Genomic DNA, 3,007 nt, shown 5'->3' with positions numbered 1-3,007 from the left:
CAGTGAATTCACATCAAACTTGTCAGCTTCAGACTCTTCAAACAGCCACTGGGCTTTTGTTTTGCACTATAGAGAAAAGGGCTGCGAGAAAACAACAGTAATCTTCCAATCTTTTTAAAGTTCAATCAGTGTTTTTCAGATAATTGATTTATGTCATATGAAAGGGCACTGTGCAATCATACGCGTAGCTATTATTGGACCTGAATTGTGCATCTGCTGTGTGACTCTCTCACTGTGGGCCACAGCGCTGCAGCAAAATTAAAATTTCAACTTTTGAAAGTGGTTCACCAGTTATTTGTTTTTCCTCCTCCACCAAAGGACATTGCAAGCAGTGTGAACTAGTTCTGAAAACTGATATTTTATTGAAAGAGCTGCTTGGTGGACTGGATGTCTGCCAAAATGAGCAATGGACCAAAACAATTCAAAAACAAGCTTTAATCATGGCAGTAATTTGATGTAGCATTCTCAATATGTCAATATGTCTTTTTTGTGGCTACTGGTGGGATGGAATGCTAAAAATGTAATTATTTATTAACTTTGCCTTTTAACTTCACTCCAGTTATAATAATTTTGACTTTTTTCACCCAGAGCACAGAGAAAAAATTAGATATCAGATTCCTAGTGACGGACTTTCTGCAGGTTATGAGAATAAATTGCATTTCAACCCAGTCAGACTAAAAAGAATGAATTTCTCCGAACTATGACATCTAAATCATCTACCTTTCCTTTTACCTTACTTCCACCCTTGAAAGAACTGTTCTCTGCCTCAGCTCCATCTCTACTTAATGTTGTAAATAGTTCTCTTTCCTCTGGCATTTCCTGGCTCATTCAAAGGGTAGCGGTTATTTCTCCACTATTGAAGAGACCTAACCTCAACCCTGTAGATCTCAAAAAGTACAGACCAACTGCCAATCTTGTGTTCCTCTCAAAAGGACCAAAAATAGCTGTGGGCCGGCAGCTCACTCCCATTGTCGGTTCACACAGTATCTATGACTTGCTCTAGTCGGGCTTCAGACGGCAGCCCAGCAACAAGACAGCGCTAATCAAAGTAACATGAACCTGCTAATAGCCCTGTGCCAATTAATCATGGCTCCTTCTCTTTGAGCATTTGATATAGTTCCTCGTGGCATCCTTCTGAACTCCTTAGAAGTATTTGTTGACATCCACAGAACTGCTCCTAATTGGTTTTGCTCACACATTATCTCTCACAGATCACACTTTATTATTTTACACGTGCTAACACGAGACCAGCATCATGAAGCTTTTCCACCGGCTAAACCAGCTCCAAACCAGTACTGACCAGCATAGACCAGCATGGAAATTGTGCTGGTCTATGCTGGTGATCTATTGTGGCGTTCCCCAGGGTTCACCTCTGGGTCCTCTGTTACTCTGATTGTCTATAAAATTGGTTACCCAAAATATTAACCTCAGAACATGTACTAGCATATTACATGTATTATGGTATGGTGGCAAACTAAATTAATAATGGTGATTTTCCAGTTTAGCATGATGCCTGTGTCTTATCTTCATCATCTGAGTAATTTTTTTTTTTTTTTTTTTTTTTTGCTGGAGGACTGCCGCTGTTTTCTGCCACAGGACAGTCTCTCTTGACCCTGGTAAGACCAACTCACTGTTCAGCAAAGTGAAAAAATCCCGCTTGTTGGATCCTACTAGTGAAGCAAAGGTTTTCCTGGCTAACCTTGAAGCAGAGCTCAAACACTTTGGAGGCTTGGAGCAATAGGGCTGAAGTAAGAAAGAGCACGCTATTGCTAACTAAAGCTCAATGTTAGATGTTAGATTGGTAAAAAATAACCCTTTACACGAAAAATCATTAATTTTGACTTGGGACAAATGATGGTGAAAATAAAAAAAACATTATAGTGACTTGACTTGACCAAAAACAAAAAAATCTACAAACCGCTGAGGGGCCGCTTACCGGTAGTTCCCTAATGGATATGTCCCCTTGGTCTATCACGTCAGTAAAATAATTCAATTGCAAACTTCAGTACAGCTGTACTTATTTGATCATGTCGATCCAAGCTGATGAAGCTAGTTCACATGTTCTTATATCAAACATAACTGACATGCAAATGAATCAAAGGCTTCATGGCACGCTACACATGATGGTCAAAAACCTGTGAGCTTTCCCTATTAGTACTTTCCCTTTACTCCAGATACCACCTACTGTGCAAAAAGGAAACTACAACAAACACACACTACTTCATATACATACAATGAAACAATACAAAAATGACTTCGACAAACATTTTACTGAAACATTACATGGGCTGTTTTAGTTAAAATCGCTTTAACAAAAAAGAAAATGCCTCATTTACATGGATTTCTTTAACTTTGCCATTCAGTTTTATTCATTAAAATGGATTAAACAATGCATAGCTCAATCACAGTTGAGTCCACAGCTTCTGTTCTTTGGTTAGCAACAGAACCGCTCCCATATGTTCCTCTTAAAAGAATGCATGGCTCACTATATATGATGCTTTTACAAGTACTGCTGAATAATCTGACCATACTGACCACCTTGGAATGCTGCAACAGAAACTGCAATCACTCAAAAAGCACATTGAAGATGAACATTCTTTTTTTCCCCCAGAATCACAGATATTTTATTTATACTGAACACCACTCTGCGTCTATTTTCCTGGAAACTGCATTTCAGCCCTAAGAACCGGGTTCTTTGCTTGCTCTCAGCTTTATCTAAACAATATGTGGTATCTTCTGCAGGGGCCAATGGCCAAGATTGAGAAGACAGAGTTACAGCCAAGGCATGAGAAAAAAAAAAGCCAGCAAACGAAACAGATCTCATTGTTACCTCCATTCTAGTATTGAATTGTGAGTATTGTACTGCAGTGTGATACATCTTCATTTTGACGTGTGTTGGCACAGCATTTCACAATACAGGTTACTCTGTTAGTTATGATTTTATGAATTACTGTTAAGCATGCAGTTAAACACTTCATGTAACTTTTTAGTATCACTGTAAACCTCA

Source organism: Myripristis murdjan, chromosome 17 (assembly GCF_902150065.1).
Source record: "Myripristis murdjan chromosome 17, fMyrMur1.1, whole genome shotgun sequence".
In the NCBI taxonomy this organism is placed as follows: domain Eukaryota; kingdom Metazoa; phylum Chordata; class Actinopteri; order Holocentriformes; family Holocentridae; genus Myripristis; species Myripristis murdjan.
Note: the sequence above shows the minus strand (reverse complement) of the source record.